This window comes from Poecilia reticulata, chromosome 23 (genome assembly GCF_904066995.2).
Source record: "Poecilia reticulata chromosome 23, P_reticulata-male-v2, whole genome shotgun sequence".
NCBI classification, from domain to species: Eukaryota; Metazoa; Chordata; class Actinopteri; order Cyprinodontiformes; family Poeciliidae; genus Poecilia; species Poecilia reticulata.
The window spans coordinates 9,724,519-9,748,004 of NC_088852.1; the positions used below are offsets into that span (position 1 = coordinate 9,724,519).

A 23,486-nucleotide genomic window follows, 5' to 3' on the forward strand; every position below is an offset into this window, starting at 1 on the left:
CCAAGGCACCACATTACTGAGGAGGAGCAGCCAGCTTCATCTGAAGTGCTCAGATATATTCAAAGCATGAGAGAGGAAAGTGAACGACTACACAGAGAGGTCCAGCGTCTTACAGACGTAATCCAGCAATCTCATGGACAAGACTCAAATCCTCAGTCACAGTCCAAGCTCAGAGAAGAGGATACATCTACTGCACCAGCATCTACAAGTAAGCCGACGCCATCTAGTGGCCACACAAGCCTACGTCAGGCAGTAAGTGCCCCATCGGTGATTGATGATGTTCCTCCACTTCCACAAAGCCACCGACGTGACTCCATTGAGGATCTTGACCGCTGTTTGCAGGAGGTAGGATTAATCAGCAAAGATGACATTTCTCCAGTAACAACACGAAGCTCATCTCCCTTCTCCCAAGCCAAGCCTATGGATTTTGATATTGATGATCGTCCGGAACCAGAGTCATCACATCAAAGAGAGTGTAAATCACACCATAAAGCTTGTGATAAATCATGTGATAGCAAAGGGCCACATTTTAAAGCAGCATCCAACTCCGATGTCAAGTATGATCCCAACTATGAGGATGACTACGACCGCTATAATGAGCCCTATCACCATGGTGATGGATTTCACCGTTGTTATGGTGTCTCTCCATTCAAGTCAAATCACCCAGACCACGGTGATGCATATGGCCCTAAGAAGCCCAACCGACCAAGTAGTCCAAGCGCTCGCCATGACAGCCTCTACTATAGACCTGAGGGGGGACAATCTTCTGATTACAGGGATCACCATGATAATTACTATGCACCACGCTATGGATTTGACAGAGAGAGAAGTCGGAGAGGCAGATACTCATCTGACTGCCAACATTCCCCCCACGGAGACCCTTCCTATGGTAAACCCTCAGCGCTAGAGTTCTACCATGGTCCCAAACCGACTATCCCTTACTTCAAGTCCGAAGACCCACGTGAGTTTGCCAGGTTGAAACTAGCCCTCGACAACTTACTCCCATATGATGCTCCAGAGCATTTTAAGTTTCAAATACTCACAGATCATCTCAAATGCGAAGAGGCGCTACTTATAGCCGACTCATACAGTAACAGTCCTCTCCCATTTACAGACACTTTAAGAGCGCTCACTGATATGTATGGTCAACCGCAGCAGCTGGCGCTAAAGAGGATTTCTGATCTGATGGATGGACCTAATATCCGACCTGGAGATATTAAAGCATTTAAGTCCTTTGCCCTTCAAGTTCGCGCCTTAGTAGGAATGCTGCAGCAACTTGGACGTCAAGGATGGACAGAACTGAGATGTGCATCACATGTTTCTCGTCTCCTAGTGAAGTTGCCACATGATCTAAGAGCACACTTTCATAGATTTGTGAATCCTGTTCATAATCCAGTTCCAAACCTGCTTGATCTGGCCGACTGGCTTGAGTACGAAGTACGAGTTCAAGTTTGTGGCGATCAATACAGCAGTACCTTCACCGGAGAGAGACAAGCTCCGCCCAAAAGCCGACGTCCTGACTACAAATCACAAAGATCTACAGCGATTCTACTTGGTAGTCAGTCTCCTCAGTCAAAGATGAAATCAGATAAGACTCCAGCTGTGAGAGAGATCTCTCAGGATAAGCCGAAGAAATACTGTCCCTTCTGCGATACAGAACTTCATTATTTGAACCAATGCAACAATTTCAAAATCCTGTCAGTGGAGCAGAGGACAGAGTGGATTAAAGCAAACAGTCGATGCTGGCGCTGTGGTCGGGAACATCAGGCCGCCAGGTGCAATCTCAAAGCCAAGTGCAAACAGTGTGAGAGGAAGCATCTGGACGTCCTGCACGATGTTAATACCAGCCAAATGAGTATAACACATGGCGAACATCAAGCACCTCAATCAAGCACATGCCTAGTGAGTTCAGTTTCAGAGACGCTGTACATTGATCGGCCAGCTAGGAGTAACCAAGTATTACTGAAGCTGTGTCGTGTCATCATCCAGAGCGGTCCGAAGGTACTGGAGACTTATGCAATACTGGATGATGGGTCAGAACGCACAATACTCCTACATAATGCTGCTCTTAGCCTGGGTCTTCAAGGGAAGCCTGAAGACCTCACGCTCCGTACCGTCAGGCAAGAAGTCTGCACCATTCACGGTGCCACTGTCTCTTTTTCAGTTGCTCCTGCTTCACAGCCTAACAAGTCATACCAGGTCAACAAAGCGTTCACAGCCAAACAGTTAAACTTAGCCTGCCATACCTACCCAGTTGAAGCTCTGCAAGAAAAATATCGCCATCTCAGAGACATTCCACTGTCATCCATTAAAGGTGCCCATCCACTTCTGCTGATTGGGTCAGATTACCCACATCTGGTTACGCCAGTGGAACCAGTACGTCTCGGTCCACCAGGTGGACCTGCAGCAGTTCATACTAGGCTAGGTTGGACTCTACAAGGCCCCACAAGTTTGTTAAGCCATCAACTGTCTCCACAGCAGTGCCTCTTCACTAAGTGCAATCCACCGGAAACAGAGCTTCTAAGTCATGTGGAAATGTTGTGGCAGCTAGATACGCTGCCCTACAGGAGCGAACGGTTGATCACTCGGTCAAGAGAAGATTTGGAGGCAGTCCGCATACTGGAAGATAAGACCACCAGAGTAATGGTCGATGGTGTGAACAGGTATGCAACGCCGATGTTATGGAAACGGAACCTACCACCCCTCCATGCACCTAAAGAGGCAGTCTTGCCACAACTGCGTGGGACAGAAAAACGGCTAATAAAGGACCCGGAGAAAGCTAACATTTACGCCAAAGAAATCCACAAGCTCATTGATGCCGGTTATGTCAAAGCCATATCCCCAACCAAGGCAAAGGAGAACAACCATTCATGGTTCATTCCACACCACATTGTTCAACACAATGGAAAGTATCGAATAGTCTTCAATTGCTCCTTCATCTTTAATGAGCAGAGCATCAATGATCATCTTCTTCCTGGCCCTACACTTGGAGCCAGTCTTCTGGGAGTCCTCCTTAGGTTCCGAGAACACCCTGTAGCGATCAGCAGTGATGTGAAGGGAATGTTTCATCAGGTGCGCCTGTTGGATGAAGATAAACCCTTCCTTCGTTTCCTGTGGAGAGATGTTAAAGTGGACCAGGAACCCACTATCTATGAGTGGCAAGTGCTCCCCTTTGGGACAACATGCAGTCCATGTTGTGCTACCTTTGCACTACAAAATCATGTCCAAAAACACACTGCACCAGAAGAGGATGCCCGCCAATCAGTAGAACATTGTTTCTATGTTGATAACTGTCTGCAGAGTCTTCAGTCAGAGAACCAGGCCAAACAGTTGGTGAATCGTCTGCACACACTGCTACTGGAAGGTGGATTCGAGCTCAGAGAATGGGCTAGCAATGTTCCTGCTGTCATCAAACATCTACCCAAAGAATCAAGATCAGAGAGCAGCACCCTTTGGTTCACACAACAAACAGCTAATCCTCAAGAACGCACACTTGGACTGTTGTGGCAGTGTAAGTCAGACACACTCTGTTATAAGCAGCACAACCGTGACTGTCTTGAACCAACTATGCGCAACATTTACCGTCTTCTTGCCCAACAATACGATCCCCTGGGATACATTATTCCATATACGACCAGAGCTAAGATCATTGTACAGCGCCTTTGGGACAAGAAGAGAGGTTGGGATGATCCCAATCTCCCTGAAGATCTGCTCCAAGCTTGGAAGACATGGGAAGAAGAGCTTCCACAGTTGTCTCAGATTGCCTTACCCAGATGCTACACTGACCATAACACAGATTGTAGTACCACCAGTCAGACCATCCATGTGTTTTGCGACGCATCTGAACGTGCTTATGGGTCAGTGGCGTATCTGCGCAGTGACAACGGGGATGGAAAAGTACAAATTGCATTCTTAGCTGCTAGATCCAGAGTGTCACCCAAGAAGCAGCTATCGATACCTCGACTCGAGTTATGTGGCGCTTTAACTGGAGCACAGTTAGCTTCGGTGCTGCTGAAAGAACTCACCATCAAAATCCAAAATGTGGTATACTGGACTGATTCCACCACAGTACTCAACTGGCTCAAATCCAATTCCTGCAGATATAAAGTATTTGTAGGCACAAGGGTTGCAGAGATTCAGGAATTGTCTGATGTCAGATCCTGGCGTTACATCGATTCTGCCTCCAACCCAGCAGACGATATCACCAGAGGGAAAACCTTAGTCCAACTGACTGGAAAAAGTCGCTGGAATCATGGACCATCCTTCCTCCTGCAGGCATCTGACCAGTGGCCTGAATCACCAACTGACCACCTTAACGAGGAAACAGAGGAGCTGAGGAGCCCAGTATTCTGTGGTCTAATCAGCTCACCACAACTAACTCTTCCTGACATTCAGCAGTTTAATACCTTTCAAGAGCTACTAGAAGCAACAGCAAAAGCACTTGACGGGGCGGCCATTAACAAATCTCCCACTGCTGATGACTATCACAACGCTGAGTTAGCCCTTTTCAGACAGGCTCAGATGGATAACTTCCCAGAAGAGATGATGTTACTTAAATCGGGAAAGGCTCTTCCATCTACCAGTAGAGTGCTCACACTCGCCCCTGAATATGATCAGATTTCAGGTCTAATCCGTGTTGGAGGGAGGCTTCGCCGATGTGAAGGCCTAGGCTCAGATGTGCTCCATCCCATTCTACTTTCATCCTCCCACCCTGTCTCCAAACTACTGATCCAGCATTATGACAAACAACTGAATCATCCTGGAGCAGAGCGTGTTTTTGCTGAGCTGCGAAGAAAATACTGGCTACTTAGAGGGAGAGAAGCTATCAGGAAGCACCAGCATAACTGTGTGGACTGCAGGAAATGGCGAGGCAGCCCTCAAGTCCCAAGGATGGCAGATCTGCCACCCTCCAGTTTGAGGCTTTTCCGACCGCCTTTCTATTCTACAGGGGTGGACTGCTTTGGTCCAATGATAGTAAAAGTGGGACGACGCAACGAAAAGAGGTGGGGTATCCTGTATAAGTGCCTTACCACCCGAGCTGTCCATCTAGATCTTCTCCCTAATATGGACACCGATTCATTCCTCATGTCACTCCGACGTTTTATAGTTCGAAGAGGAACACCCCATGAGATCCTATCGGACCAAGGAACTAATTTCAAAGGAGGGGATAAAGAACTTAAAGAAGCTTTCAGTGCCCTGGAACAATCAGTGAAGGACCAACTCGCCGCTCAACAGATTCACTTCCGTTTTAATCCTCCAAATGCTCCGCATTTTGGTGGGTCTTGGGAGCGAGAAGTTAGATCAGTAAAGAGCGCCCTCCGGATAGCTCTTGGAGTTCAGGCAGTACCGGAGGAGGTGTTAAAAACAGTCCTCATTGAAATAGAGGGTATCCTCAACTCTAGGCCCTTGGGCTACGTTTCTTCTGATCTGGCTGATCCAGACCCAGTCACGCCCAACTGTTTGTTGATGGGGCGACCAGACTCCTCCCTTCCACAAGTGGTCTATCCTGAGTCTTCACTTTTAAGTCGAAAAAGGTGGCGACATTCTCAGGTTTTAACAGATCATTTCTGGAAGCATTACATTCGCCATTTCCTTCCAACATTACAAGCCAGACAGAAATGGCAAACAGAAAAGGATGGCATCACGGTGGGCACTATAGTGCTCATTGTTGACCAGCAGATACCAAGAGCCCTCTGGCAAGTAGGGAAAGTGACAAGCGTCATACCTGGAGCAGATGGACGCGTGAGGACAGCTATGGTTCAAGTTAAAGGCAGGACCTACACTCGGCCAGTTGTTCGCCTCATAAAGCTACCAGCCTTACCTCAGGATGGACAAGACACTTAGTGGTCAAATTTGCATTTCAAATTTGGGGGCGGCTGTACAAAAGATTGTTAATTATTTGTTCCAGCCCTTTAGTTTGATTTTCTTTATTTAGGTGTTTCATATGTAGTGCCTTTTTCCTCCACTGGGTGGCTTCTTCTTCATACTTCACTTATGGACCTGAGCATTCGGTGGGGCGGCTCTCAAGGCAGATTTGTTATTACCTCTTTACATCGTGTGCGTCCATTGAATGAAACCACACACACACATACTCAGAGCTACATACATATGCATACACTCAATACACACACAATCTCATTTACAAGCTCCCCCCATTGAATCCTGCCTGTTATGTATATGGATGAAGCTGGAAGTATATTAAAGTCAAGTTAAACCTAAATCTGGAATCGGACGTTCTCTCCTTCCAACAACTCACCTCAACATATATAATAGCTGTCCTAACCCGACACCTGGAGTGATTGCTTATCCACAATAAAACCAGTTTCAATCTTCAATACACTATTATTTATCAAATATCATCCAAACTCGACATCCTAAGCAAATAATCAAACCACAATAGTCAACAAAAACAAAATCAACAAAGTCAAACAAAATCACAACAAGAAACCGAATCAATCATAGCAAAATGTTCTGTACCATATCAGCCTCAGGAAATGATTGAGGATGAAGAGTCGCCGATACCTGGTTCTAATAGGTCTGCAGTTCCTCTCCTGATCCATTCTGTCCATCACACAGGAGCCCACTGCACCACGCCACTAGAATTTAGCTGACCTTAATATTTCCTGTGTTTTATTTGGGTCAATATTGTTAAAGTTAGTATTGATATGTGTATGATAGGCGTTTCTTTCGGACAATTATGGATGGGTTCAATACATTTAACGGCCAAATATGGGACGATCCCGTATTTTACGGGATGGGTGGCAATTCGATTCAGGGGTGCTGAGATACAGTTTTATGGCTAAAACAGGGCTAGAAATGCCACTGTGTTCAATACTGTATTTATTACAATTCTCCTCTGCCAGTCCAGGGCAGGTCAGATACTGGGCAGGCAGCCAACCTTCAAATTAAGTTATTATTTCGTTGTAAATCAATACAAATACAATTAAACTTCCCTGGGAACAGTGAAAAATAAAAACAATTAAAGATGCATTAAACCCAGTGAGCTCCCCTCACTGTCTTCAGAAGAATCTTCCCGATCATCTTGTCATATTGCAGTTGTGATACCATGCCAATTTGTATAGATAATTTATTATTAATGAAATTAATGAAGTTCAAGTTTATTTAGCTGAATCTGGGAATCATCCAGAATCTCTGGAATCATGAGTGAAACTTGTCAGGAATAATCAAAGGAATAATCACTGACTTTATTTCTAATAAAGTCTGAGAATTTAACAAAATTGCCAAACTTTACAGGTAATTTATCCCATAAGTACCTCTGTTCTCTAGCTACTGACGTCCGATCTAACTGATGGAAAAGAAATATGTATTGAATGATAAAATGGGGGATTAAATCAGATTAACGAACAAACTATGATGAAATCAAATGGAATACTGAAAAATAACTTAAAAACTAATTAATTTGAAAAAGAACAGAGTAAAAGAAACATCACAATGTAGCAAATGTGTCACAGATCAGCGAGTCCTTCTATAAGATGATGAGAAAACAATTTGGAAGGAGTTCAGGAAACAAAGACTCATAAAACTCGACCGTGTCATCTGACCCAACCTTAAGTTAAAGCAGGGGTCGTGGCTTTGGAACTTGACAATGTATGTTTACAAAATGAATGTGTTTAGGGGGGAAAGAAAATAATAAAAGAAAGGGAAAAGAAAGACATGAAGAGATACATTTGCAAATCACTTCAACAGGTCACAGCCGCATCAGCAGTAAAAAATGACAATGCTTTGGTCTTTTCAGCTTGATCAGGTTGGAGTTTTCTTGTAGGGAAATACTTTTGGCAGTAATGTTCCAGCACAGAGCATGCTGAGGAACGTGATTGGTTCATCGAGGTAAATGGAAACCCAACATTTGTTTTAATTTGTCTCAGAAAGGGGAGGATCAATTGGACCAGTGCAGTTCTCCAAATAGGTGAGGCCCTTTGATGAATTTGCTATCCCCTCCCTTTATTGCATAGCAGCAGAGGGTTAGGGGCCTAACGAATGTGCAGATTAAATCCCCAAGATACATGACATTCTAGATATCTAAAAATGTATTTTGACAATCCGGAATAATAATTTATGATGTCTGCATTTACATTCTAACTAGTAAGAAAAGTAATTCAAGATATCTTCAATTACATTTTGATGAGTCGAGATATTTCAAATGATGTCACCGGATGTGTCATTGGACACACATCCGTAATTACGATTTAAGATATCTTGAAGGTCATTATGAATAGTCAAAATTACATGTTTAGGTATGAGAATTTAGAATTCACCCATTTTTTGATGTCTAAACTGAATGTTAAGTTTTCTGTACAAAATTGTCAAGAAATGGCACGAGAGCTCGACTGTGATGTAGATTTAAATATCTATTTCTACGTATCTACATCATATATCTATATCACATGTCATGTGACTATTAAAGCTTAGTCACATAATACAGATTGTCTTAAGTAAAAGAAATAACCTGCTAAGCCAATCACCTGCCTCTGATTGGTCTCATTTACATATAGAACTTTTGATGTGATGATTTAATTGTTTTGGGGCATTTCTGAATAAAGAGCACAATGTTTTATTTGATAGAAATTATTCTGATAATTTTTATATTGAATTGATTAACAGACATACTTTTACAGTGTTATATTTATATATTTACATAATTCCATAATTTAATGTACATTTAACATTTCAAGACAAGAAACAAATAATTTTCCTGTATTTATTTTTTATATGTTATTGAGAAATAACTTTCGATTTATAAATCAGTCATTGTCAAACATTAAACTACATATTTTTCTTACTTTTTTCCAGAGAATAAATATTTATTACAGTATGTCAACTCTGCTATTGACAACAAAGAGTGAAAATAACTCTAACAGAGTAAATTATTTTTTATTTCATTACATAAGCTAGATTAATACACTAATACTTCAGATTTAGATGCTTAAAAATACACAAAAAGTGAGAATAAAACATGTATTTATTATACTGGGAACACTGGTCACATGCAGGGCTTCAGTCTGCTGGTCACACTGGGAGAACTCCAGTGACTTCTGAGACGTCCTGGTTCACAGGCTAAAGCCAAGAATAAAAGAGAAATTATCCAAAAGTGTAATAGAAAATACATAAATGTTTCCTTCATATTCATAAAAAGACATTTTCAGAATGTTGGGCTCTGACTCGTAGCATCTTTATAGCTAAATACCGACCAGGTGAAGGAGGGCTGGGAAACAGACTGAAGAACAGCAGCTCCAGCTCTGATCCTGATTTATCTTTCCTCACAAAATCCCCTGGTTTTTAATGAACTTCTCCTCTAACAGCGGTTTCTCATCAGCGCTCTCTCATTAGAAAACAGTATGAAACGTTAGCTGCTATGCTAACAATCAGCGGTTATTTCGGGCCAATTTTGCTACATGGGAAATATTTTCTGGTTGTTTAGAAGCAAATTTCTAGCTGCAAAGCAAAGTAATTCTGATCTTTCATCCTTACCTGGGGAAGGTAATCCTAATGAATCCAGTTTGTTTCGTAAAACGGTTGAAACAAGTCCACATAGCACAGGACTTAAGGAGCTCCAATTGCCCTGCTGCCACATAGAAGATGGCGGACGCTTTTAAGTACGACTCAGCGCTCCATGAGGGGTCTACGTATTGATGTCTATGGATTTAAATATCTATTTCTACGTATCTACATCATACATCTAAGTCACATGTCATGTGACTATTAAATCTTGGTCACATGACACAGATTGCCTAAAATGTATATACAGGTCTGGCCTCCAGGACGTGCAGCACCACCGCAGCAGGGGCACCTTATGCCTCCTGCGGGAAGGCATAAGGTACTACTACCTACTTCACACTGAGTAGAAATAACTAGATTTTTCTTATTTTATTATGACCTTTTTTTTATTTACCGTAACGTTCTAAGAAGTAAAACACACAAAATGAAACTTCTACAGTTGTGACGGATTCATAAGAAACGTAACATCATGTGCGCATGCGCATTACCGTAAGGTATGCGCACGCGCACATCGATTTGACGTCAAATCGATGTGCGCATTACCGTCATATGTGACTGTCAGTGACGTCACAGAAAACGTCACTGACCGTCAGACGCAGAGTCCTTGAATGTAGGCCCTCTGCGATCAGTTGGTCACTAAGTTTTTTTTACTTTTGTCTTGCAGGCTGACGTCTGTAAGAACAAACCAGTTTGACTGGATAGAGGATAGAAAGGTTATCCTTTCGGTCTTTTACCTCTCTCTCTGTCTATACCGCTGTCCTTTTAGATGGAGGTTTTAGCGTAGACTGAAGATGAGGGTTTGTTCACAAGTGTTGCCACACCAGACCAAAAAAGAAAAAAATTTAGTGCCAGGGCTTGTTTATAAGACTTTGTCTTGAAAGCCCCGTACCTTAAGCCTCCTGCGGGAAGGAGCCTTTCTTGCGGGAAGGCGCCTCCTGCGGGCAGGAGCCTCCTGCGGGAAGGCGTAAGGAATGGGGCTTTAAAGAAAAAGTCTTTAAAACGGCCTCGGCACTAATACTATTCTTTTTGGTCTGGTGTGGCAACGCTTGTGAACCAACCCTCATCTTAAGTCAATGCTAAAACCTAAATTTAAAAAGATAGCGGGGTAGACAGAGAGAGAGGTAAAAGACAGAAAGGATCACCTTTCTATACTCTATCCAGTCAAACTGGTTCGTTCTTACAAACGTCAGCCTGCAGGACGAAAATAAAAAAGGTTTAGTTTGAAGGTAGTTTAATGTAGATACAATAAAAGCAGACTCTGCTCATAAAAGCATACGTTGTTGAAATGCACATGCGCACATCGATGTTACGTTTCTTATAAATCCGTCATAGAAGTTTCATTTAGTGTTTTATTTCTCAGACGTTTACGGTAAATTTTATTTAATTAAGCTGTTATGTTAATCAAACATATTAACATAAATGACTTTCACTGTTTCCAGTATCGTTACCATACTGTAAACAAAACATTAGTCCCTTTTAGCGTGACTATTACTACAAATACTGTTTGACTACAAATTTGTTCGGGATATTTTGTCTCTATCGCTAATCTACCTTTTTAATATTTTATTACTTCTTTAGAAAACTGCAAGGAATATGTCCTAAAAAAAAAGCACATGAATAACGCTGGATGCTGACCGAAGCTGCTAGGCAACAAGCAGAACAACACCTCTTACTTGACACTGCGTACAAATAACTAGATTTTTCTTATTTTATTATGACTTTTTTTTATTTACCGTAACGTTCTAAGAAGTAAAACACACAAAAATGAAACTTCTACAGTTGTGACGGATTCATAAGAAACGTAACATCATGTGCGCATGCGCATTACCACAAGGTATGCTAGATTGACGAGGTATGACAGATTGTCAGAACACCTGTTATTCACCTCAATCTGTGACGTGTGATTCGGGCTTTGACTTTGCCACGCGTGGATCACGTTACCAGCTGAGCCAATCAGGTGGAGGCAATCTCAGTCCTTTTTTTCAGAGTCTTTAAATGAAGGCCTGTCACTAAGTTGTTTTTTTAATGTAAGATACACAATCAACCTCAAAAGGATACCATAGTGTTTATATTATGTATTTGCAACATACACAAAGATGAAGAGAACTAAACAAACAAACAAAAAAATCTCAACACAAACAATCTAAAATGTATCGAGCGTTTAAAGGTGCAACTTCAATATACAACTTTAAAAAATACTAAAAATAGTTCAGGGCAATTCAAAAATTGTGAATGTTTTCAAAAAGAAGTCAGCTGTTGACTTCACAAAATGTGAGAACTTATAAAACAGCAATAAAAATACTGAATAAAATTATGAATTATTTAAAACATTAAAGAAGCGACATCTTATGCCTCCTGCGGGAAGGCGTAAGGTATGGGGGCTTTAAAGACAAAGTCTTTAAAACGGCCTCGGCACTAATACTTTTCTTTTTCGTCTCACGTGACAACACTGGTGAACGATCCCTCATCTTCAGTCTATGCTAAAACCTACATCTAGAAAGATAGAGGGGTCGACGGAGAGAGAGGTAAAAGACAGAAAGGATAACCTTTTCTATCCTCTACTATCCTGTCTAACTGGTTCGTTCTTTCAAACGTCAGCCTACAAGACGAAAATAAAAAAGGTTTAGTTTGAATCTACATTAAAAGCACACTGCTCATAAATCCAGCGTACTTTATGGTAATGCGCATGCGCACATGGATGTTACGTTTCTTATAAATCCGATATAACTGTAGAAGTTTCATTTTGTGTGTTTTATTTGTCAGAAGTTCACGGTAAATAAATATATATATATATAAATAAGAAAATCTAGTTAATTCCACGCAATGTCCAGAAAGAGGTGTTGTTCTGCTTGTTGCCCAACACAGCTTCGGTCAGCATCCAGCGTTATTCATGTGTCTTTTTAGGACATATTCCGTGCAGTTTTCTAAAGAAGTATTAAAAATATTAAAAAGGTAGATTAGCGATAGGGACAAAAAATATCCCGAACAAATTTGTAGTCAAACAGTATTTGTAGTAATAGTGCCGCTAAACGGGACTAATGTCTTGTTTACAGTATGGTAACGATATTGGAAACAGCAAAAGTCATTTATGTTAATATGTTTTATTGACATAGCAGCTTAATTAAATACAATTTACCGTAAACTACTGAGAAATAAAACACACAAGATGAAACTTCTAAAGGTATGACGCATTTCTAAGAAATCTGCTGAGTACGAAGTATGTGACGTGACATCGATGTGCGCGTGCGCATTACCGTAAGGTATGCACCGTAAGGTATGCGCACGCGCACATCGATTTGACGTCAAATCGATGTGCGCGTGCGCATTACCATAAGGTATGCACCGTAAGGTATGCGCACGCGCACATCGATTTGACGTCAAATCGATGTGCGCGTGCGCATTACCGTCATATGTGACTGTCAGTGACGTCACAGTAAACGTCACTGGCCGTCAGACGCAGAGTCCTTGAATGTAGGCCCTCTGCGATCAGTTGGTCACTAAGTTTTTTTTACTTTTGTCTTGCAGGCTGACGTCTGTAAGAACAAACCAGTTTGACTGGATAGAGGATAGAAAGGTTATCCTTTCGGTCTTTTACCTCTCTCTCTGTCTATACCGCTGTCCTTTTAGATGGAGGTTTTAGCGTAGACTGAAGATGAGGGTTTGTTCCCAAGTGTTGCCACACCAGACCAAAAAAGAAAAAAATTTAGTGCCAGGGCTTGTTTATAAGACTTTGTCTTGAAAGCCCCGTACCTTAAGCCTCCTGCGGGAAGGAGCCTTTCTTGCGGGAAGGAGCCTCCTGCGGGAAGGCGTAAGGAATGGGGCTTTAAAGAAAAAGTCTTTAAAACGGCCTCGGCACTAATACTATTCTTTTTGGTCTGGTGTGGCAACGCTTGTGAACCAACCCTCATCTTAAGTCAATGCTAAAACCTAAATTTAAAAAGATAGCGGGGTAGACAGAGAGAGAGGTAAAAGACAGAAAGGATCACCTTTCTATCCTCTATCCAGTCAAACTGGTTCGTTCTTACAAACGTCAGCCTGCAGGACGAAAATAAAAAAGGTTTAGTTTGAAGGTAGTTTAATGTAGATACAATAAAAGCAGACTCTGCTCATAAAAGCATACGTTGTTGTAATGCACATGCGCACATCGATGTTACGTTTCTTATAAATCCGTCATAGAAGTTTCATTTAGTGTGTTTTATTTCTCAGACGTTTACGGTAAATTTGATTTAATTAAGCTGCTAAGTTAATCAAACATATTAACATAAATGACTTTCGCTGTTTCCAGTATCGTTACCATACTGTAAACAAGACATTAGTCCCTTTTAGCGTGACTATTAAATACTGTTTGACTACAAATTTGTTCGGGATATTTTGTCCTTATCCCTAATCTACCTTTTTAATATTTTATTACTTCTTTAGAAAACTGCAAGGAATATGTCCTAAAAAAAAAGCACATGAATAACGCTGGATGCTGACCGAAGCTGCTAGGCAACAAGCAGAACAACACCTCTTACTTGACACTGCATACAAATAACTAGATTTTTCTTATTTTATTATGACTTTTTTTTATTTACCGTAACGTTCTAAGAAGTAAAACACACAAAATGAAACTTCTACAGTTGTGACGGATTCATAAGAAACGTAACATCATGTGCGCATGCGCATTACCACAAGGTATGCTAGATTGACCAGGTATGACAGATTGTCAGAACACCTGTTATTCACCTCAATCTGTAACGTGTGATTCGGGCTTTGACTTTGCCAGGCGAGGATCACGTTACCAGCTGAGCCAATCAGGTGCAGGCGATCTGAGTCCTTTTTTTCAGAGTCTTTAAATGAAGGCCTGTCACTAAGTTGTTGTTTTTTTAATGTAAGATACACAATCAACCTCAAAAGGATACCATAGTGTTTATATTATGTATTTGCAACATACACAAAAATGAACAGAACTAAACAAACAAACAAAAAAATCTCAACACAAACAATCTAAAATGTATCGAGCGTTTAAAGGTGCAACTTGAATATACAACTTGAAAAAATACTAAAAATAGTTCAGGGCAATTCAAAAATTGTGAATGTTTTCAAAAAAGAAGTCAGCTGTTGACTTGACAAAATGTCAGAACTTATAAAACAGTAATAAAAATACTGAATAAAATTATGAATTATTTAAAACTTTAAAGAAGCGACATTTGTCTATATGATGTCGGACTACTAAGAAATTATTGACAATAATCAATGTTATGGTCATTGATAAAAACACAAAATTTAACCTCTTGTATGGCTAAATCTGTTAATAGTATTCCATGACTGCAAATAAACTGCTTTACATGCAGCATTTAAATGTAGGCAATTTCATTGTTTCATCTCGTTTTGTAATGCTTGTCAAAGTGAAACATCTCAAATACAATAAGCAATCACCAGCTTTATAAGAGCTGGTGATGATCTCGCTCCATTACAGAGGGAGATCGTTTATATTTGATGGGTTTTACTTTAAATTGACAAGAAAAAGAAAAGAGGAAGCGAGCAAATGATCGCAGATGGACTATATTCAAAGACTGTCAAAGAAAAAATACTGTGATGTAGATTTAAATATCTATTTCTACATCATACATCTATGTCACATGTCATGTGACTATTAAATCTTAGTCACATGACACAGATTGCCTAAAATGTATATACAGGTCTGGCCTCCAGGACGTGCAGCGCCACCGCAGCAGGGGCACCTTATGCCTCCTGCGGGAAGGCGTAAGGTATGGGGGCTTTAAAGACAAAGTCTTTAAAACGGCCTCGGCACTAATACTTTTCTTTTTCGTCTCACGTGACAACACTGGTGAACGATCCCTCATCTTCAGTCTATGCTAAAACCTACATCTAGAAAGATAGCGGGGTCGACGGAGAGAGAGGTAAAAGACAGAAAGGATAACCTTCTCTATCCTCTACTATCCTGTCTAACTGGTTCGTTCTTTCAAACGTCAGCCTACAAGACGAAAACAAAAAGGTTTAGTTTGAATCTACATTAAAAGCACACTGCTCATAAATCCAGCGTACTTTATGGTAATGCGCATGCGCACATGGATGTTACGTTTCTTATAAATCCGATATAACTGTAGAAGTTTCATTTTGTGTGTTTTATTTGTCAGAAGTTCACGGTAAATAAATATATATATATATATATAAATAAGAAAATCTAGTTAATTCCACGCAATGTCCAGAAAGAGGTGTTGTTCTGCTTGTTGCCCAACACAGCTTCGGTCAGCATCCAGCGTTATTCATGTGTCTTTTTAGGACATATTCCGTGCAGTTTTCTAAAGAAGTATTAAAAATATTAAAAAGGTAGATTAGGGATAGGGACAAAATATCCCGAACAAATTTGTAGTCAAACAGTATTTGTAGTAATAGTGCCGCTAAACGGGACTAATGTCTTGTTTACAGTATGGTAACGATATTGGAAACAGCAAAAGTCATTTATGTTAATATGTTTTATTGACATAGCAGCTTAATTAAATACAATTTACCGTAAACTACTGAGAAATAAAACACACAAGATGAAACTTCTACAGGTATGACGCATTTCTAAGAAATCTGCTGAGTACGAAGTATGTGACGTGACATCGATGTGCGCGTGCGCATTACCGTAAGGTATGCACCGTAAGGTATGCGCACGCGCACATCGATTTGACGTCAAATCGATGTGCGCGTGCGCATTACCGTCATATGTGACTGTCAGTGACGTCACAGTAAACGTCACTGGCCGTCAGACGCAGAGTCCTTGAATGTAGGCCCTCTGCGATCAGTTGGTCACTAAGTTTTTTTTACTTTTGTCTTGCAGGCTGACGTCTGTAAGAACAAACCAGTTTGACTGGATAGAGGATAGAAAGGTTATCCTTTCGGTCTTTTACCTCTCTCTCTGTCTATACCGCTGTCCTTTTAGATGGAGGTTTTAGCGTAGACTGAAGATGAGGGTTTGTTCACAAGTGTTGCCACACCAGACCAAAAAAGAAAAAAATTTAGTGCCAGGGCTTGTTTATAAGACTTTGTCTTGAAAGCCCCGTACCTTAAGCCTCCTGCGGGAAGGAGCCTTTCTTGCGGGAAGGCGCCTCCTGCGGGCAGGAGCCTCCTGCGGGAAGGCGTAAGGAATGGGGCTTTAAAGAAAAAGTCTTTAAAACGGCCTCGGCACTAATACTATTCTTTTTGGTCTGGTGTGGCAACGCTTGTGAACCAACCCTCATCTTAAGTCAATGCTGAAACCTAAATTTAAAAAGATAGCGGGGTAGACAGAGAGAGAGGTAAAAGACAGAAAGGATCACCTTTCTATACTCTATCCAGTCAAACTGGTTCGTTCTTACAAACGTCAGCCTGCAGGACGAAAATAAAAAAGGTTTAGTTTGAAGGTAGTTTAATGTAGATACAATAAAAGCAGACTCTGCTCATAAAAGCATACGTTGTTGTAATGCACATGCGCACATCGATGTTACGTTTCTTATAAATCCGTCATAGAAGTTTCATTTAGTGTGTTTTATTTCTCAGACGTTTACGGTAAATTTGATTTAATTAAGCTGCTAAGTTAATCAAACATATTAACATAAATGACTTTCGCTGTTTCCAGTATCGTTACCATACTGTAAACAAGACATTAGTCCCTTTTAGCGTGACTATTAAATACTGTTTGACTACAAATTTGTTCGGGATATTTTGTCCTTATCCCTAATCTACCTTTTTAATATTTTATTACTTCTTTAGAAAACTGCAAGGAATATGTCCTAAAAAAAAGCACATGAATAACGCTGGATGCTGACCGAAGCTGCTAGGCAACAAGCAGAACAACACCTCTTACTTGACACTGCATACAAATAACTAGATTTTTCTTATTTTATTATGACTTTTTTTTTATTTACCGTAACGTTCTAAGAAGTAAAACACACAAAATGAAACTTCTACAGTTGTGACGGATTCATAAGAAACGTAACATTATGTGCGCATGCGCATTACCACAAGGTATGCTAGATTGACGAGGTATGACAGATTGTCAGAACACCTGTTATTCACCTCAATCTGTAACGTGTGATTCGGGCTTTGACTTTGCCAGGCGAGGATCACGTTACCAGCTGAGCCAATCAGGTGCAGGCGATCTGAGTCCTTTTTTTCAGAGTCTTTAAATGAAGGCCTGTCACTAAGTTGTTGTTTTTTTAATGTAAGATACACAATCAACCTCAAAAGGATACCATAGTGTTTATATTATGTATTTGCAACATACACAAAAATGAACAGAACTAAACAAACAAACAAAAAAATCTCAACACAAACAATCTAAAATGTATCGAGCGTTTAAAGGTGCAACTTGAATATACAACTTGAAAAAATACTAAAATAGTTCAGGGCAATTCAAAAATTGTGAATGTTTTCAAAAAAGAAGTCAGCTGTTGACTTGACAAAATGTCAGAACTTATAAAACAGTAATAAAAATACTGAATAAAATTATGAATTATTTAAAACTTTAAAGAAGCGACATTTGTCTATATGATGTCGGACTACTAAGAAATTATTGACAATAATCAATGTTATGGTCATTGATAAAACACAAATTTAACCTCTTGTATGGCTAAATCTGTTAATAGTATTCCATGACTGCAAATAAACTGCTTTACATGCAGCATTTAAATGTAGGCAATTTCATTGTTTCATCTCGTTTTGTAATGCTTGTCAAAGTGAAACATCTCAAATACAATAAGCAATCACCAGCTTTATAAGAGCTGGTGATGATCTCGCTCCATTACAGAGGGAGATCGTTTATATTTGATGGGTTTTACTTTAAATTGACAAGAAAAAGAAAAGAGGAAGCGAGCAAATGATCGCAGATGGACTATATTCAAAGACTGTCAAAGAAAAAATACTGTGATGTAGATTTAAATATCTATTTCTACATCATACATCTATGTCACATGTCATGTGACTATTAAATCTTAGTCACATGACACAGATTGCCTAAAATGTATATACAGGTCTGGCCTCCAGGACGTGCAGCGCCACCGCAGCAGGGGCACCTTATGCCTCCTGCGGGAAGGCGTAAGGTATGGGGGCTTTAAAGACAAAGTCTTTAAAACGGCCTCGGCACTAATACTTTTCTTTTTCGTCTCACGTGACAACACTGGTGAACGATCCCTCATCTTCAGTCTATGCTAAAACCTACATCTAGAAAGATAGCGGGGTCGACGGAGAGAGAGGTAAAAGACAGAAAGGATAACCTTCTCTATCCTCTACTATCCTGTCTAACTGGTTCGTTCTTTCAAACGTCAGCCTACAAGACGAAAACAAAAAGGTTTAGTTTGAATCTACATTAAAAGCACACTGCTCATAAATCCAGCGTACTTTATGGTAATGCGCATGCGCACATGGATGTTACGTTTCTTATAAATCCGATATAACTGTAGAAGTTTCATTTTGTGTGTTTTATTTGTCAGAAGTTCACGGTAAATAAATATATATATATATATATAAATAAGAAAATCTAGTTAATTCCACGCAATGTCCAGAAAGAGGTGTTGTTCTGCTTGTTGCCCAACACAGCTTCGGTCAGCATCCAGCGTTATTCATGTGTCTTTTTAGGACATATTCCGTGCAGTTTTCTAAAGAAGTATTAAAAATATTAAAAGGTAGATTAGGGATAGGGACAAAATATCCCGAACAAATTTGTAGTCAAACAGTATTTGTAGTAATAGTGCCGCTAAACGGGACTAATGTCTTGTTTACAGTATGGTAACGATATTGGAAACAGCAAAAGTCATTTATGTTAATATGTTTTATTGACATAGCAGCTTAATTAAATACAATTTACCGTAAACTACTGAGAAATAAAACACACAAGATGAAACTTCTACAGGTATGACGCATTTCTAAGAAATCTGCTGAGTACGAAGTATGTGACGTGACATCGATGTGCGCGTGCGCATTACCGTAAGGTATGCACCGTAAGGTATGCGCACGCGCACATCGATTTGACGTCAAATCGATGTGCGCGTGCGCATTACCGTCATATGTGACTGTCAGTGACGTCACAGTAAACGTCACTGGCCGTCAGACGCAGAGTCCTTGAATGTAGGCCCTCTGCGATCAGTTGGTCACTAAGTTTTTTTACTTTTGTCTTGCAGGCTGACGTCTGTAAGAACAAACCAGTTTGACTGGATAGAGGATAGAAAGGTTATCCTTTCGGTCTTTTACCTCTCTCTCTGTCTATACCGCTGTCCTTTTAGATGGAGGTTTTAGCGTAGACTGAAGATGAGGGTTTGTTCACAAGTGTTGCCACACCAGACCAAAAAAGAAAAAAATTTAGTGCCAGGGCTTGTTTATAAGACTTTGTCTTGAAAGCCCCGTACCTTAAGCCTCCTGCGGGAAGGAGCCTTTCTTGCGGGAAGGCGCCTCCTGCGGGCAGGAGCCTCCTGCGGGAAGGCGTAAGGAATGGGGCTTTAAAGAAAAAGTCTTTAAAACGGCCTCGGCACTAATACTATTCTTTTTGGTCTGGTGTGGCAACGCTTGTGAACCAACCCTCATCTTAAGTCAATGCTGAAACCTAAATTTAAAAAGATAGCGGGGTAGACAGAGAGAGAGGTAAAAGACAGAAAGGATCACCTTTCTATACTCTATCCAGTCAAACTGGTTCGTTCTTACAAACGTCAGCCTGCAGGACGAAAATAAAAAAGGTTTAGTTTGAAGGTAGTTTAATGTAGATACAATAAAAGCAGACTCTGCTCATAAAAGCATACGTTGTTGTAATGCACATGCGCACATCGATGTTACGTTTCTTATAAATCCGTCATAGAAGTTTCATTTAGTGTGTTTTATTTCTCAGACGTTTACGGTAAATTTGATTTAATTAAGCTGCTAAGTTAATCAAACATATTAACATAAATGACTTTCGCTGTTTCCAGTATCGTTACCATACTGTAAACAAGACATTAGTCCCTTTTAGCGTGACTATTAAATACTGTTTGACTACAAATTTGTTCGGGATATTTTGTCCTTATCCCTAATCTACCTTTTTAATATTTTATTACTTCTTTAGAAAACTGCAAGGAATATGTCCTAAAAAAAAGCACATGAATAACGCTGGATGCTGACCGAAGCTGCTAGGCAACAAGCAGAACAACACCTCTTACTTGACACTGCATACAAATAACTAGATTTTTCTTATTTTATTATGACTTTTTTTTTTATTTACCGTAACGTTCTAAGAAGTAAAACACACAAAATGAAACTTCTACAGTTGTGACGGATTCATAAGAAACGTAACATCATGTGCGCATGCGCATTACCACAAGGTATGCTAGATTGACGAGGTATGACAGATTGTCAGAACACCTGTTATTCACCTCAATCTGTAACGTGTGATTCGGGCTTTGACTTTGCCAGGCGAGGATCACGTTACCAGCTGAGCCAATCAGGTGCAGGCGATCTGAGTCCTTTTTTTCAGAGTCTTTAAATGAAGGCCTGTCACTAAGTTGTTGTTTTTTAATGTAAGATACACAATCAACCTCAAAAGGATACCATAGTGTTTATATTATGTATTTGCAACATACACAAAAATGAACAGAACTAAACAAACAAACAAAAAATCTCAACACAAACAATCTAAAATGTATCGAGCGTTTAAAGGTGCAACTTGAATATACAACTTGAAAAATACTAAAATAGTTCAGGGCAATTCAAAAATTGTGAATGTTTTCAAAAAAGAAGTCAGCTGTTGACTTGACAAAATGTCAGAACTTATAAAACAGTAATAAAAATACTGAATAAAATTATGAATTATTTAAAACTTTAAAGAAGCGACATTTGTCTATATGATGTCGGACTACTAAGAAATTATTGACAATAATCAATGTTATGGTCATTGATAAAAACACAAAATTTAACCTCTTGTATGGCTAAATCTGTTAATAGTATTCCATGACTGCAAATAAACTGCTTTACATGCAGCATTTAAATGTAGGCAATTTCATTGTTTCATCTCGTTTTGTAATGCTTGTCAAAGTGAAACATCTCAAATACAATAAGCAATCACCAGCTTTATAAGAGCTGGTGATGATCTCGCTCCATTACAGAGGGAGATCGTTTATATTTGATGGGTTTTACTTTAAATTGACAAGAAAAAGAAAAGAGGAAGCGAGCAAATGATCGCAGATGGACTATATTCAAAGACTGTCAAAGAAAAAATACTGTGATGTAGATTTAAATATCTATTTCTACATCATACATCTATGTCACATGTCATGTGACTATTAAATCTTAGTCACATGACACAGATTGCCTAAAATGTATATACAGGTCTGGCCTCCAGGACGTGCAGCGCCACCGCAGCAGGGGCACCTTATGCCTCCTGCGGGAAGGCGTAAGGTATGGGGGCTTTAAAGACAAAGTCTTTAAAACGGCCTCGGCACTAATACTTTTCTTTTTCGTCTCACGTGACAACACTGGTGAACGATCCCTCATCTTCAGTCTATGCTAAAACCTACATCTAGAAAGATAGAGGGGTCGACGGAGAGAGAGGTAAAAGACAGAAAGGATAACCTTCTCTATCCTCTACTATCCTGTCTAACTGGTTCGTTCTTTCAAACGTCAGCCTACAAGACGAAAATAAAAAAGGTTTAGTTTGAATCTACATTAAAAGCACACTGCTCATAAATCCAGCGTACTTTATGGTAATGCGCATGCGCACATGGATGTTACGTTTCTTATAAATCCGATATAACTGTAGAAGTTTCATTTTGTGTGTTTTATTTGTCAGAAGTTCACGGTAAATAAAAATATATATATATAAATAAGAAAATCCAGTTAATTCCACGCAATGTCCAGAAAGAGGTGTTGTTCTGCTTGTTGCCCAACACAGCTTCGGTCAGCATCCAGCGTTATTCATGTGTCTTTTTAGGACATATTCCGTGCAGTTTTCTAAAGAAGTATTAAAAATATTAAAAAGGTAGATTAGCGATAGGGACAAAAAATATCCCGAACAAATTTGTAGTCAAACAGTATTTGTAGTAATAGTGCCGCTAAACGGGACTAATGTCTTGTTTACAGTATGGTAACGATATTGGAAACAGCAAAAGTCATTTATGTTAGTATGTTTTATTGACATAGCAGCTTAATTAAATACAATTTACCGTAAACTACTGAGAAATAAAATACACAAGATGAAACTTCTACAGGTATGACGGATTTCTAAGAAATCTGCTGAGTACGAATTATGTGAGGTGACATCGATGTGCGCGTGCGCATTACCGTAAGGTATGCACCGTAAGGTATGCGCACGCGCACATCGATTTGACGTCAAATCGATGTGCGCGTGCGCATTACCGTAAGGTATGCACCGTAAGGTATGCGCACGCGCACATCGATTTGATGTCAAATCGATGTGCGTGTGCGCATTACCGTCATATGTTACTGTCAGTGACGTCACAGTAAACGTCACTGGCCGTCAGACGCAGAGTCCTTGAATGTAGGCCCTCTGCGATCAGTTGGTCACTAAGTTTTTTTTACTTTTGTCTTGCAGGCTGACGTCTGTAAGAACAAACCAGTTTGACTGGATAGAGGATAGAAAGGTTATCCTTTCGGTCTTTTACCTCTCTCTCTGTCTATACCGCTGTCCTTTTAGATGGAGGTTTTAGCGTAGACTGAAGATGAGGGTTTGTTCACAAGTGTTGCCACACCAGACCAAAAAGAAAAAATTTAGTGCCAGGCTTGTTTATAAGACTTTGTCTTGAAGCCCGTACCTTAAGCCTCCTGCGGGAAGGAGCCTTTCTTGCGGGAAGGCGCCTCCTGCGGGCAGGAGCCTCCTGCGGGAAGGCGTAAGGAATGGGGCTTTAAAGAAAAGTCTTTAAAACGGCCTCGGCACTAATACTATTCTTTTTGGTCTGGTGTGGCAACGCTTGTGAACCAACCCTCATCTTAAGTCAATGCTGAAACCTAAATTTAAAAGATAGCGG

General features: G+C 40.1%; 1 long non-coding RNA gene across 1 annotated transcript; it reads right to left on the minus strand.

Annotated features, from left to right (window-relative positions):
* Positions 1-8,550: 8,550 nt before the first annotated feature.
* Positions 8,551-10,412, minus strand: LOC145550223 (uncharacterized). Its single transcript, XR_014086137.1, has 2 exons — positions 9,490-10,412; positions 8,551-9,075 (listed from the first exon to the last, which is right to left on the minus strand). It is a non-coding gene; the product is annotated as an uncharacterized LOC145550223 (long non-coding RNA).
* Between the last annotated feature and the right edge of the window lie 13,074 nt (positions 10,413-23,486).